Source organism: Pelodiscus sinensis, chromosome 31 (assembly GCF_052426305.1).
Source record: "Pelodiscus sinensis isolate ZL-2025 chromosome 31, ASM5242630v1, whole genome shotgun sequence".
Taxonomy (NCBI): Eukaryota; Metazoa; Chordata; order Testudines; family Trionychidae; genus Pelodiscus; species Pelodiscus sinensis.
The window spans coordinates 313,886-329,153 of record NC_143082.1 but is presented as its reverse complement, the minus strand read 5'-3'; the positions used below and the strand labels follow the sequence as shown (position 1 = coordinate 329,153).

The 15,268-nt window shown below is 47.6% G+C and overlaps 1 protein-coding gene across 2 annotated transcripts in view; it reads right to left on the bottom strand.

Moving 5' to 3' along the window:
* LPAR2 (lysophosphatidic acid receptor 2) overlaps positions 1–15,268 on the bottom strand; it is a 64,367-nt gene extending 49,099 nt beyond the window's left edge. The window contains exon 1 of one of the 2 annotated variants that reach the window (XM_075902470.2): positions 15,234–15,268. The gene's annotated coding sequence lies outside the window, so the exon portion shown is untranslated. Of the gene's footprint in view, positions 1–1,476; positions 1,798–15,233 lie in introns of those variants that run through there. The other variant, XM_075902469.2, reaches the window with a different exon arrangement.

Here is a 15,268-nt window from a genome sequence, read left to right as displayed (position 1 = left end):
TGATCTGCTGGTTTGGTTTATCTTACTCTGTTGTATGTACCATTTGTGTGTGTAAAATTAGACATGAGGGCTGCGTCTAGACTGGCAAGTTTTTCCGCAAAAGCAGCTGCTTTTGCGGAAAAACTTGCCAGCTGTCTACACTGGCTGCTTGAATTTCCACAAGAACACTGACGATCTCATGTAAGATTGTCAGTGTTCTTGCGGAAATACTATGCTGTTCCCGTTTGGGCAAAAGCCCTCTGGCACAAATGCTTTTGCGCAAGAGGGCCAGTGTAGACAACGCGGTATTGTTTTGCGCAAAAAAGCCCCGATCACGAAAATGGTGATCGGGGCTTTCTTGCGCAAAACTGCGTCTAGATTGGCACGGACGCTTTTCTGCAAAAAGTGTCATGCCAATCTAGACGCTCTTCCGCAAATGCTTTTAACGGAAAAACTTTTCCATTAAAAGCATTTGCAGAAAATCATGCCAGTCTAGACGTAGCCAGGGAGTGGGGAATAATTTGTGAGTTTCAAATGTGAATGAGAGACATGGAGGGTGTTACCCTCATCTGTTAAACTCTCTCTTTTGTCCTTCACTCTAAGCAATGGTTGGTAGGGAGGGGCCTCAATTCTTTAACAAAAAGAATAGGAGAGGGGAAGCCTGGGTCTTTTGGCTCGGCTGCACCTGAAAAAAGGGGCCAGGGACCTCAGGGCGTGGAAGACAGCTCTGGTTTAGAGTGGCAGCCGGAAAAGAGGTTTTAGGGTGAGTTTAAGTTTGCACTGAGGTTTCAGTGGAGAATTAGCCAAAGCAGTTTTGTTTCTTTTGATTTGTAACTTACTTTGCTCTGCCTATTTTCACTTATTACCTCTTAAATCCTACTGCTTCAACTTAGTAAAACCATTTTTCTTTTCAAACCCAGTGTAAGGGATTGTTACCGGGAGGGGGGGGGGGCAACCAGTGTGCACATTCCCTCTTTCATTGCTAAAGGGGGCTCACCTAATCCTTTGGGGTCTGATCCCATCTGGGGGGTGCTCTCTCAGGAGGCTGGGCCCTAAACTGCACTCTCCTTGGACCTGAAGTGGTTCAGTGTCTGTGCTGCTTCTTGGTGGGGGCAGGGACCTCAGCTCGGGGCTGTCAGCACCCCAGGAGGTACCCCAAGGGGTTGTCTGTGACCGCCCCCCATCACACTGTGTGTGTCTTCCCCTGGAACAGCTACCCTGGAAATCATTTGCCTTGAGAGTCCTAATGAGACCTCGCACTTCTGATAAGCTTTTCCAGAGCTGTTGGGGTGTCTGCAGAATGAAATTCTACACATGCTGGCTCTGCAAAGGTTTTCTTTCTTTAAAGCATTGTAAGTGCTGCATTTCATAAACAGTTTAAAAAACCAAGGAAGAGGTTGGGTGAATTTAACCAAATGCACAAATTCAGGAATCCTACCAATTATAAATGCGCTGCCCCAACACAGCATAGAGAATCCAGTTTTACTAAGTGTTTACCTGTTGGAGATACATCTGGAAATCTGCTGCTTTCTTCTAGACAGCTGTACATCGTAGGTGATTGCCTTGTTGTTTCTAATAATTTTTTAATCTGGTCCTTCCCAAATTGGCCTTTCACAGAAGCCATATTTACCCTGCTAGCAATCCTGCTTTGCATACTGAAGCACAATAAAAATAAAAGTCAGAAAGGTGTGCGAAAGCTATTGCAAATTTCTCCCAGTCCAAGACAATGGAGATGAGCCAGGCTCTGGAGTTGAAGGGAGGAAATCCACAAGCAAGCAGCTAGAGAAAGAACAGCTGTATATGCTGAGCATGGGCTGCTCTGGAGAAAACATCACAGCTTGGAATCCCAATGTGAGACCCTGGATAGTTGTAGAAGTGAGCTCTGATTACATGAAAGGTAGGGGGAGGGGTGGGAGCAGGTCTTGTAAGTTCCACTCTAATCAGCACAACTGGTTTTAGATGACTTGTTAGTGTCTCATTCTAAAAGAGCCACACCTGGGACACAGACCAGATGAGTATATAAGGCCGTGAGGGGTCTTTTGGGGCTGGAAACCCACAGAACAAAAATCAGTTGGGGGGGCGCCCAGGCAAAAGTGAGATAAACAACCTCCCCTCACTGACATGGCCCCCAACTGAGAAGCAGAAGCACACTCCCCCCATTCTCCTTGCATGCCAGAGCCTGGTTTTATGGGCCTCCTGAAGCTCGGGGGTGAGGCCAAAAATGAGGGGCTCAGTGTGTGGGAGGGTCTGGACAGGAAGGTGAGTGCAGGAGCGGCTGGGGGTTGGAGGTAGGGTGCAGGAGCAGAGTGTGGGGTCTGGGTGGGAAGGGGGGCAGGAGCAGGGAGGGGTGAAGGGTTTGGACAGGAGGGAGTACAGGAGCTGGCTAAGGTGAGAGGTAGGGTGCAGGAAGAGGCTGGGGGGGGGTCTGGGTGATGCTGAGTGCAGGAGTGGGGTGGGGATGGGAGGCCTGGGCAATGGGGGGCACTTACCTGGTGCAGCTCTCCAGGGATGCACATGGCTGTGTCCCCCGCTGCTCCCAGACACCGCCTCCTGGTGCTCATCTTGGCCGCAATTACAACCACACTGAGTGGTAGCTTGCCTGACTCTGGCCCACAAGGCTTGGGGCTCTCCCCCTCCTCCGCAGCTGGGAGCTGGCACTAGTGCTCCAGACCCACAGAGGGGTTGCGGATGCAGGGCTGGAGCATCACCACTGGCTCCCTGATGCTAGGGGGGCAAGCCCTGAGCCTCAGGGGTTGGATCCAACCCCCAGGCCTTATATTAGGGTGGGGAACCTAAGGGATGAAGAGTGGGGCTGTTCCCAGGTACCAGTTAACCATTAACCTATCTTAGATGCCGATCCCTCACTCTCCCAGTAGTCCTCTCACGTGCCAGCAATGCCCCTCCATGCGCATAGAACAAACTGGACTGTCTCTGTGCAGAGAATAAATGAACAAATCAGACATGAATGGTAACACACAAAAACAGGAGGGGGGAGCATTTTAATCTCCCTGGACATACAGTTACTGACTTGCGAATTGCCATTCTTAGGCAAAAAAAGTAAAAAACAGACTGCAACTTGAACCTGCTGACCTGGAATTCAGTTGCAAACTTGATGCCATCAAAAAGGGTCTGAATAAAGACATGGCATGGCTCTCTCATTACAAGTAAGTTCCCCTTCTGGTACTTTCACCTTCTCATCACTGTTGGAGGTAAACTACAACCACCCTGAGATAATTAGCACTAATGTTGCACTCCCATAGAAATTCCCATCTCTGTATCCCTGCCTTTGTTTTGCTTCACGTATCTGAGGAAGTGAGTTTTATCTCACAAAAGATTACGCCTTAACCACCTGCATTCTGCTACAAAGACCTTTTACATCTGCACTTGAAAGGGAATCCTCTGAACTGTCATTCATGTTAAAATTCGACACTCTCCGGGAAGGAATGAACAAATATGCAAACTATCTTACCCATTACCAAGATAGCTTCCCCAATTATCACCTCTAATACCATTAGCTCACAGACGTCCCACTCTCCCCACCTCTAATATCATCAATTCACAGACACTTACCTTCCTTCCTCCCCCCCCCCCCCCGCATCTCCCTCCTGTTCTGAAATGTGATTTGTCCTTTTCATATGTGTTCATTTTTTTAAATTGTATCCTTTGGTATATATGGTTGTGACTATTTTCTTCCACTATTTGATCTGAGGAAGTGGGTCTGTCCCACGAAAGCTCATCATCTAATAAACCATCTTGTTAGTCTTTAAAGTGCTACATTGTCCTGCATTTTGCTTCAGCTACCCCAGACTAACACGGCTACATTTCTATCACTGCCCTAATAGTGTCAGTCTTTAAGGTGCCACTGGATTCCATGTTGTTTTTGCTGAAACAGACTAACCTGGCTACCCCACTGAAACCTGTGAGAAAGAGAAGTATATTACTCTCACTTTGCAAGATGGGAGTGTTGGGATTTTCAAAAGGAACCTGACTCTTGAAAATCCCACTTGAAGAAACTGAGGCATGATGAACTCCAGTCAGTTACCCAAGTAAAGGTCTATGACAGACCCAGGAAAGAAGGCAGGTCTCCTGCCTCCCAAATCTGAACCTGAAGGCCACCCTTCTTCCCAAGGGCTGCATTTGAAAAAATCTTTATCCAGTTGCCCATCATCTGGGAAAGTCGTAATACATTCAGGGCTCTGCCATTTGCAGAGCACACCTGAGATCCTTGTTTGCGCCACTGCCAAAAAAAAATGGACAAAATAATTTCATGTAGACAAGGCCAAGGAGACGAGAAGAACATCACAGATTGCACTATTTTAGGTGGAGGGCTTATTCCAGTTTCACTGGCTCAGGGAAGGTTTTTAGCATGTTGTGTCATCTGCCCCCCCAGCCTACATCAGCAAAGTTGCTCAGTCCAAAAGTGATCAGTAACCCAATCTCGGAGTGGACGGCAGAAGTGATCACATTCTGGTGTCCAACAGAGAACCGGTGGAAAAACATTTCCAAAAATAACAGAAGTTTGTATCTTTTTATTACTCTCGTATTTTTCAAAGCAAAGCTAGTTGCTTTAACAGATTTTCAAACAACCTTCAAGCCAAGATTTTGTTCAAGCCTCACAGCTGGGATTGTTCCTGTTCATGGCACACTGCAGTTACCTACCACTGCCACCCCTTTCCTGGAATCCTAGAAATGTTGGAAATCTCCTGGAAGAGACCCTTCCCCACACACATGCCCGACAACTCTCTACAAACAACAACTTGGCTCAAATGAAAGCTTCCAAAAGTCCAATAGCACCCACTTCCATTTAAATTCAGCTACTTCTGGGGTGGAACACAGCAACTATCTGCCAGCATTCAACGGCGCAACATGACAGTTTAGGATGAGAAGTGGCAAAGAATGCTATGCCCAACTGTAATCTTGTCTGCAATGAAATTTTGCTTCAGTTCTAGCAATCAATAGCCATCCGCTGCTGTAGTTACTCCAGGACAAAATCCCAAGATTGATTAGAAATTGCCTTGCCTGCATTTGCACTGCTGTAGCTGCATCAGTGATTGGCTTTTGATGGCTAGAATCAGGACCAATTCCCACTGTAGACAAGGCTTAAAATTCCAGGGGGGCTGGGGAGTTAAGTTCAGCAGAACATGATCAGCCCAGACTGGAATCAGGTAAAGATAACTACATCAGAGAAACTGTTGAGAGCACAAGGAATAAGTAAGCATGAGAATGGACTGGACGAGGGTGACTCAAATGCAGATGGGTTACTGAGCCAGTGTCTTGGGACCTCCCTTAGGTAACCACCCTGGGAATGGATTTTAAAATGTGCAGCAATTTCATAGTTCCTGGACATTCCAGCACCAGTATTCACAGAAAGCTGTGCGCCTGTGTAGTTGCTCAGGAGAGATTTAAATACTAACTGGCTGAGTAGCAGAGTACCCACAGCTAGGCTGTGTTTCTACTGTTGGTGCACAATCGCACATGTCCTGATGCACATAAAAATTATTCTGTACATGGATGGAAAAACCTGAACATGCATGGAGAAGATTAGAGGGACTCTCTAAGCCAGAGGTGGACAAACACCAGCCTGTGGGCCTCATCTGGCCCACCAGGGTTAGCTCCACCACCGCTATTTTTACCTGTTGTGGGAAGCAGCATCCCAGTCCGTGCTGCTGCCATAGGTCACAAATGGCAATCCGCAGCCAGCGGGAGCTGTGATTGCCACCACCTGAGGCTGTGCAGGGGCTAAGCCTCATGAACCACCTGCCTCGTGGTATTGCCCACCCCTCTAAGCAGAAAGCATTTGTGCTGCAGCAGTTTAAAAGAAACAACCGGGAAGAGAGGATTGTTAGTGACACTGTTTTGTTCGGAGACAGGATGGTCTGGGGCCCTGGATCTCTCCTCCTAATTCACACAGGAAAAAGACAGAGTAGCCTTGAAGGAGACAGGCATTTTTGCAGGCAGAAGCAGCCCTTTGGAGAAAGAGGGTAGCCTGGTCTCTGCGTGATGTCATATTATGGGAAGTAACATGAAGGTTGAGCTCAAGTTGGGTCACTGTGTTTATGAAACCGGATTTGGCCTCATTTTTATCTGCAGAGAATTTTATCTGGCGCTTTGCACTATTGTCAATACAAACAAAACAAGGTGGAAGTCTCCTCCCTGTGAGCAGCATGTGGGCAGCCTAGCTCTGGCTGCTTTCCGAGGGAGGCCGACTCTGCTTCGCTCGGGACTTGGCTGCAGCCCTGGAAGATGAAGGCTCCCCATTTTATTGGCACTGGCTGGAAAGGAAGGAACCCTTACAGGGACTCAGATTCTATATGCCTTTGCTTTTATAAGAATTTGCTCTGAAAACCCATTTCCCCAGGTCTCTGTTCAGTTTGGTGTCAGATTCCTGCAAGAGAGGCCGGAGAGTCACAAACATCTTTTAGCAGCATGCCTTTCTGCTTCAGCCTGGAAACCAACAACAAAATGAATTCCCAAAGGCCTCTGGCCCAGCAGCTTCAGCCAGACTGCAGCTTTATCCCGAGCAAAGCACCTGGGAGATGGATGATGGCAGGGTCCCCTACATCAAAGTTACTTCTTACACCTCCTAACTCAGGCAAAGCTCCTAGGGAAGCCAGCAGGATCTTTGCTCCATAATAACAATCTCGAATTCCTATAGAGCACGTTCCATCAGTCGCTCTCAAATCAGGTTACAAAGTGCCATTACCCTGCCCCCCTTTTATAGGTGGGGAAACAGACTCAGAGAGATGAAATTGACTCACCCCAGGTCATCCAACAGAACTGTAGCAGAGCCAGAAATAAAACCCTATCTCCTGAGTTGGACTCATGCCCTAGCCACTAGACCACACTGCTTAGAATTCAGAATCCATTCCCCAAAGTGGCAGGTTTCACTAACACGTATTAAAAAATTTTACAGTGATGCCAGAAGGAGAGAAAGCAGCTGGCTGCAGTGTGAGAGAGACTTCACCACACCTGCCTAGAAGCAAACATTGACTCCAATCCCTTTTGAAAATCATGAACATTCCTCACTGGGGTCGCCAACCCTCCAGGATTGTCCTGGAGCCACCAAGAATTAAAGATCCATCTTTAATTAAAGATTAAGCCATTTGATGAAACCTCCAGAAATTCATCAAACACAAACTGGCAACCCTCTGGGGTCCTCCTGATCCTGTAACTGGATCCTAAGGCTTGGTACAGGGGTCTACTCTAGCAGATCCAAATCCGGGTTGTGAAAAACAGCCTTGGGCTCTCAAGACAAGATTTCCCGGGAGCAGTTTCTGATCCCTACCATGTGTAGAGTTGCATTAGCTTCAATCGTGGAGTCACTCCACTGAGATCCCATCCCAGTGACATTTTGGGGTTTGGTTTGTTAGACTCTCCCATTCATATGTACACATCTGATTCTTTTTTGTGCCATTTGTTAGCTTTATACTTAGAGTTACCAGCTGGTTTCAAAAAAATACCAGACACACTTGATCTCAGTTGGTGGGTGGGAGGGAGGGGAGATCGGCTGGGAGGGGAGCAGGGCTGGCTGGGGGCGATGGGGAGGGGAGGGGGAAACCGGCCGGTGGGGAGCGGAGCTGGCTGGGAGGGGGTCGGGAGGGGCGGGGCTGGCCAGGGGGAGATTGGGGGGAGGAGACCAGCTAGCAGGAATCAAGGCTGGTCGGGAGAGGGTTGGGGGGAGCAGGCCTGGCTGGGAGGGAACCGGCCAGCGGGGAGCGGAGCTGTCCAGGAGGAGACGACGGGGAGGGGAAACCAACCAGCGGGGAGCGGGGCTGGCCCAGGTGCACGCAGATCCCAGGCATCCTGCCTGTCCTGCACACAGTCCTGGCAGGATGCACAGGTGAGTCCGACCCCAGGGATTCCGTCCCTGCCCGGCCCTGCTCCCTCTCCTCTCTACTATGTAGCTGCGTACTGCCTGGCTGGAAGATGTGCTCACGCAGTGTGAACGTGTCTACCAGCCAGGCAATTCGCAACTATGTACTGATACTCATGTTCAGGGCTCACCAAGTGGCGGTGAGCCCCGCTCACCAGCCGTGCGGTTCTGCGCTCTGCGCATGCGCAGATCACTCTGCACCGGCTCTTCCGGGTTGTAATCTGCGAGTAGATTACATTATTTGTCGAGCCCTGCTCAGGATAATAATAAAACTTACTTAATTAGAAAATACTGGACATTTATATTTTTTCAATTTGTTTCCCGGACAGAAAACTCAAATACCAGACTATCCGGTTCAAAACTGGACACCTGGCAACCCTATTTATACTCCTCCTAGAAACTACACTAGCATTTAGCCCTTTAGTTTCCCTTTAAAAACAAACATTATTAAAACCGACCAAGACATTTTCCTTTCTTTTAATGTTTTTTCCTTTTTGTGCTACGACAGAACTCTGACTTTTCCCCTGACAAACACTCAGCCTTACTTAGAACTAGGCCCTGGACGTCTGGAGAGTAGGAAGTCTGCCAGTTGCATATACAGAACTGTTCTATATTCAAAACATTTAAATGTCTTTTAAATGAGTTTAAAGGGCAACAAACTGATGATTACTCAGCCCTCCCAGCTCAGTATCTCAATTTGACCATTTAAGCACCAACTGAACTACAGCTCCACGCGGTTTTTTTTTAAATAAAAGATAGAGAAGGCAGCCAGTGCTCAGACAGGATTCCAGCCACAGACAGTTGATCCAAATGCACAGACTTGCACATATAATCTGATTTGTTCCAAGTGTTCTCTGTTGCGTGCACTGGACTTGTGTACATTAAGGTGTGCAACAAGCACAGGCATGTCTGTGCCATGGTGCAAATGAAAGGGCAGAAGCAGATTGTCACCCACTCTCTGAGCATTTAGTCTAGTGAGAACAACATTCTTCTAATGCTTGAAATATGCAGGGCTTGGCAAAACATTTGATCTTCGTATATCCAGCTAAATGATGCCCCTGCTCTCTGTTGTTACAAGCGCCGCTGGCTCCATGTGTCCACAAAAGAGGAATAAATCACTGTAACATAAAACTTAAAAGAAACAAAAACAAGAATAGGAACCACATCATTCATTTCTGCTCCTGATACGTTTTTTTTAGACCCAACATGAAATTCAGAGAAGCACTCACTTTCCACCCAACACACTTCCTCCTCTGGTCTGCAAGCAGATTGTTAAATGTTCTAATCAATACAAAAATAAAACAATAATGCTGTCAATAGACTACATTTACCCTGCAACATCCCAAAGCTGTTTGCAAGCTCATATACAAACCAAAATGCAGGACAATGTAGCACTTTAAAGACTAACAAGATGGTTTATTAGATGATGAGCTTTCGTGGGCCAGACCCACTTCCTCAGATCAAATAGTGGAAGAAAGTAGTCACAACCATATATACCAAAGGATACAATTAAAAAAAATGAACAAATATGAAAAGGACAAATCACATTGCAGAACAGAAGGGGGATGCGGGGGGGTGGGAAGGGGGAGGAAGGAAGGTAAGTGTCTGTGAATTGCTGATATTAAAGGTAGGGAGAGTGGGATGTTTGTGAGTTAATGGTATTACAGGTGATAACTGGGGAAACTGTCTTGGTAATGGGTGAGAAAGTTCAAAGTCTTGTTAAGTCCTTGTTGGCAAGTGTCGAATTTTAACATGAATGACAGTTCAGAGGATTCCCTTTCAAGTGCAGATGTAAAAGGTCTTTGTAGCAGAATGCAGGTGGCTAAGTCATTTAGAGAGTGTCCTTTCTGGTTAAAGTGGCAAGAAACTGTTTTCTCTTTGTGATCTTGTCTGATATCTGTTTTGTGGGCATTAATCCTTTGGCGAAGTGTCTGAGATGTTTGTCCAATGTACATAGCAGACGGATACATATACAAACCATAGCTACAAATCTCCTCACCCACCACTGACAATATACAGCCACCTCAGGTGTGAACTGAGGTCAACTTGCTAAACTCAAGGCTGCAGCAAGAAGCCTTTTGAAGTTTATTACGCTCATTTCAAACCAGTCAAATACAGTTTAACATCAAATAGAAAGTATCTGGCAACAGCATGGGAGCATTTTTAAAAGAGGGGGTGCTGAGCCCTCTTACCCCTGCCAATCTCCGCCCACAGCTGAGGCCCCCAGCACAGGGGTTGAACTGGGACCGTAGCACCTGGGGCTGGCAGCAGAGTCCATGGTGTGCAGGGTGGCAGTCAGGAACTCAGCATGCAGAGTCACCAGCTGGGAACCCGGGTGGGAGGCCAGAAGTCTGGGGTGGGGCAGCATGCCCTGCACTCCTAGTTCCCACACCTACGGCATCTGGATTGATGCATTTTACAATTGTAACAACTTCTCAGAACCCCAATTTCTTTCTTTTATCTCCATCGTTGACATCTTTAAACTGCAGAGACCAATGTGGCCCTGTCTCTTGAGGAAGTTGGGTTAATTTAGTTCACATTTGCAGAAGGCTTTAAGTGCCTCAGCTGGGTGGGGCTAAGTGACTGCATCATCCCGGAATCTGACTCTGCAGTAGCTGCACTGAGATGGGAGAACTCTCCCTTAGCTTTTCTTCACACCTGCAGGGAAAATGAACCTGGAGCATGTTGGTACATTTCCCAGGGAGACCAACTCCAAGCAGCACCCAGCTTCTCTGCATGCCAGCTCCAAGTTGGGCACAGATAGCTGACACAGAACAACTCATTGCAGAAACTAGAGCTAGCAAAACAATACAAAGGGTTCAATGTGTCAAGCTGGCAGGTCCAGGGCTACTGTGGCATTTGTAGCTTGAGAGGGTTTGACCACTGGCTGGGTATTGGGGAAAAATGCTTGTGAACCCTGAAAGTTAATTATCTGGGGGGAAATGATTATTTAGAGAACTGTCACTGGGGTCACCAAGACCATGATGTCAGGAAGGACTGAACCCAGAGCATTCATGAGCATGGATAAAAGTCACTCCTAGCCAGCACAAGCCTCCAAAACCTTACTTGCATGCTATGGAATCCAGCCTATTAATACATCATCATAATCCTCCTCACTCCATCACTGGGCCCAGTGGAGACACCATTAGAGATGGATTTATGCTGGCCAGCCAAGGGGACACAGTTAAGGTTGCTGGATGTAAGTGAAAAGTCCAAACATAGCCGTTCAGTGAAAAGAGCAACAGATAGCTATGAGCAGGTCTGATCCTCACTGGGTCTGCTAAAGGAAACCCTCAATGCATGCACTCGACCAGGGCATTACAATTATTTATCCAAAACGCATTTTGGAAGTGAGCTGTATGTTATCCATAACCCCAGTTTCAAACATGTTAGTCATGCACTCAGGAAGCAGAGCCATACCCCATAATTCAGTGGGCCAGTCACGCATCAAGCGCATCATGATTTGTCAGAAAACAATTTCACAGCGCTGGAAGCTGTTTTCATGAACTACCTGGCAAAGTATGAATAAGAAAGTCTGGAGCAAATTGTAAATGGCTTGCAAAGAGAAAAAAGCACATTCAGCCTGATGCTGTATCTTTGAAGCCAGTGGGAGGTTTGCCATGTATTTCAATAGGAGCAGGATTGCTATTCAACAGCAAATAATTCAACCAGCTCCTACAATAACCACTTCATATTGCTCCCAGACTTGAAGCTGGAGTTGGAATCAAGTATCCCTGGGAAGAAGAGTGTTCGTTCCTGCCATTCTAATGGGGTGCTGGGTGGTCTAAAGGTCTTATAAAGCCTTTTATGGTCCTCTGTTTTGTGGTGACAGGACAAGAGATGAATCCACTCTTGCCAGACTCCTGCTTTGTCTCTACAACAAAACAAAGAGGATGCTGCAGTTGGTATCTTAGCTGAGGATCTACCATCAATTTAGCATTTAGAAGTCTTAGCCAGGGCTGACATGAGTCCTTGCCAGACCCCAGGGGGCCGTGACTCTGGGCCCCAGAAGGGGCGGGGCCTCAGGAGCAAGGGGTGAGGTTGGGGGCTAGCCTCCCCCAGACAGCCCTTCAGCACTGCTCAGGCCAGAGGGCACGCACTGTCGGAGCTCCGGTGGCTATTTAAAGGGCACAGTGCTCCAACTGAGATCGCTGTATTGGGGGTGGGAGCCCCCAGCCCAGGCCCACTGTCAAGGAGGGGCAAAGGGACCAGCAATTCTAAAGGATCTATGGCTCCTGGCTGCTGCTGATCATTGCCACTACTGCCTGGAGCCCCAAGTCCTTTAAATTGCCAATAGAGCATCATGCAGCACATCCTGGGCAGCTCTAAGAGCTAGGGGAGGACTTGTGCAGCATGCTCTGGGCAAGCCTGAGGGCTGGCTACCTTGGCCCTACCCCTTCTGGGAACGTGGAGAGCCAGGAGGACAGGGGAGCTGGGCCCCTGGACTCCCCAACCCTCCTTGCCCAGGGGCCCGGCTCCCCTGTCCTGGCCCTTGTAAATTGCCATGCCCCATTTGCCCTCCCCCTCAGTCTCAGCTGTGATTTTCTAAGTTTACCTTTATTGCAAGAAGAAAACCTTCTGGGCCATAATGTTGCATTAATGCCTCATTGTTAGATGTTTTTTGCATGACATTCCCATAGGAGTTATTTTGGAGGAAGATGGGGGAGGAGGACTCCCCACATTTCTTGGTCTTTATCCCCTGAGGAGGTGGCTTAGGGGAAAGGGTGGAGTGCAGGTGGAATGGAGGCAGAGAAGGGGTGGAGCATTGGGAGGGGGGGCTGTTCTAGGCCCCGCATCCCATCAGGGATGGCCCTGCTGGGCACAGCCAGTAGGAGGGGGCGCTGGAGCTAGCGCTACCCTATATGCAGCACCTAGGGGACCATGGAATTTGGTGCCCAAAATTTTGTGGTGCTCTTTATGGCTGCATATTTTGCATATATTGGTAGAGATAGTCATGATGTGGGGTGGGGGTGGCCAGAGTGTGGGCAGGGCCACACCTTAGAGTTTGGGAAGGCATTGCCTTCTCCTGCCTCTGATTCCCTCCACCCATGCTGATCAGAGAAGAAATACAGACATTCTGGTAGTGGTGCACAGCTGACTGGGAAACTTCACTCAGTAGTTATCAAAGATACACAGTCCAACTGGAAGGGCATACGATTGGGGTGCCACGAGAGGTCTAGTTCCATTCAGTATCTTCATAAATTATTTGAATAGTGGCATAGCGAGGACAGTGTTAAAGCTGCAGACATAGCAAGCTAGGGGAGGGTACAAACACTTTGCAGCATAGGATTCAAGTCACCTTGAGAAACTGAAGAAACTGTCTGAAATAAAATAGGATAAAAATAACTAAGTACAAATGCAAAATGTTGTGTTCAGGAAGGAATAATCGATGGCACACGCACAAAGTGGGAAGTTATGCCTACGAAGCAGTACAGCAGAAAAGGATGGGAGGGTTAATGCTGATCATATATTAAACAAGAGTCAACTATGTAACAGAGTTGCAAAAATAGCAAACCTCATTCCAGGATGTATTAGCAGACAAACAAAAGAGGTAATTCTTCCACTCTACTCTGCGCTGAAGTAATGTGTCCAGTTCTGGAAATCACTTTTTGGGAAAGATGTGGTCAAATTGGAGAAAAATCCAGAGGAGAGCAACACACATGATTAAAGGTCTAGAAAACAGGATCTGCAAGGACAGATTGAAACAGCTGGGTTTGTTTAGTCTGGAGACTAGAAGACTGAAGAGGGACATGATAACAGGCTTCAAGTACCTAAAAGTTTGTTGTTTTTTTGTTTAAAAAAGAGGGTGATAGATTGTTCTCCTTAACAACTGAAGACAAGACAAGAAGCAAAGAAGAATGGATTTGAATTGCAGCCAGGGAGGTTTAGGTTGGACATTAGGAAAAACTCACTGTCAGAGTAATTAAGCTCCGGAACAAACAGCTGGGTTATTGGGGAATCTCTGCGTCTGGGGGGTTTTAAGACTAGGTTAGATAAACAGCTGCTGGGGGAGGGGAGAAGTTTACTAGATATGGGGTTCTTAATCTTTTTCCTTCTGAGCACCCCACGCTCCCCTGACATGTTGCCCAGCTGTGCCACAAGAACTGTTTCACTGCATAGAAAAGCCAGCGGTGCAGTGAGGGAGTAGCAAGGTGGACAAGTGCCCGGGGTTCCACACTACAGGGTGGCACCACAAAGCTATTACTTAGGGTTCCTCTTCAACCCCTAGTGGTGGGGCTTGGGGCCCCTGGCTGCAATCCTATGCAGCAGGGCTCTGGCTTTCTGCCCTGGGCCCTACAAAGTCTGATGCCAGTCATTCTTGGCAGCCCCCCTGAAACCTGCTGGTGGCCCCATTGGAGGCCATAAGCCCCCAGTGGAACATTCATGCTGTGGCTCCTGGCAAGAAAATGGAATTTCTACTGAGCCTAATGGATTTAGGTGCCTAATTTAATGAAAGTGGGCAACTAAGGCTTCTTTGAAAAAACCCAGCCTATGCTCCCTGTTAAGGGCCTTCTCATCTAGCTCTGGTTTCTACAGGATTCTGTTATTCGTTCGGTGTAAGTGACTCCAAGTCCAGTGATTTTCATCCTGGAGTCCCTGCACCCTAGGGGTGCGCAGACTCTGCCTAAGAGTCCCAAGGGAGTCCGCACACACATTTGGCATTTTTTAGGTGCCCACAAATGAAAAGTACGAGAGCCCCTTCTTTCATTGATGTTCACAGAAGATGGAAACGTGTGAACTGAAAGGAGGATTTGGCCCATAATCCAACTGCTCAAGGAGTATTAAGCTTAAAATAACAAGCTTCAATAAACTGTACATCACAAAAGCACTGATCCCAAAGTCAAATACAGACACAGGCCCAGGCTCTGCCCCTATAGATTGGGAGTTGCTTCAGATTTACACTGGGTCTCAATGAGACGGATTTTGGCCATTTGGGTAGGGGAAACAGAATTAGGGCCTGATCTTAGACCCATTAGAACCAACGGAGGGAGTCCTATTTATTCAGGGGGCATTTAATCCAGGCCTCTACTGCACAGAGTCAATGGTACAAGGGAGGGGGGAGAAAACTCAGGTTTCCAAGTGTGACACATAAAGAGAGGGAGCCAGGGTGTCCGAGGAGCATGGGAAGTTATCCCCAGCAATATGGGCTTATATGGGCAATTACCTTTATCTGAGACAGTTACTAGCCACTGTTCCTTTCATTGAAGGATTTAATTAACATTTGCTGAACATGACAAGCCATAACTATGTAACAGGGTTTGGGGAGAGGAAGGGAAGGAGAACTGTGCCAGGCAGAAATGAAAAAAAGCCTCCCTCCCATTAGAGCAGGAATCAGTAGGCAGGAATAGGAGCCCACCACCAGGAATCAGAGCCAGGTTACCTGGAACAAGCAGCTAGTGGCCAGGAACAAAGACT